A 392-nucleotide genomic window follows, 5' to 3' on the forward strand; every position below is an offset into this window, starting at 1 on the left:
CGCCGACTTTACTTGAGGACAATCCCACATCGATCCCGAGGCAGAGAGGTGAAACGTCCCATCAGCTATAAATACCAAAGGAGCAGCTTGCAGAAGGCATTAAGTAACATCGGGCAAGAGTCAGGAGTAAATCCGATTCTAAGCTATAGTTCAGTTAGTCATTTTGAGAAATACAATTCTCTGTAATTAGCCGACCGACTTATAATNGAATACACCGGGCACTCTACGCAGTCTTGCAGACACTTGCAAAACGCGCTGCTGGGCAAGTACCTCAACGGCGAGGTCAAAGTGGAGTTATGCCAGTACAAGAGTAATGCCCCGCGAGGACGAGGTCGAGGACGCCATGGGCATCAAGGACGAGGTCCAAATAACCATTTCAACAATGGACCAGC

The sequence above is a fragment of the Camelina sativa genome, chromosome 2 (assembly GCF_000633955.1).
Source record: "Camelina sativa cultivar DH55 chromosome 2, Cs, whole genome shotgun sequence".
NCBI lineage: Eukaryota > Viridiplantae > Streptophyta > Magnoliopsida > Brassicales > Brassicaceae > Camelina > Camelina sativa.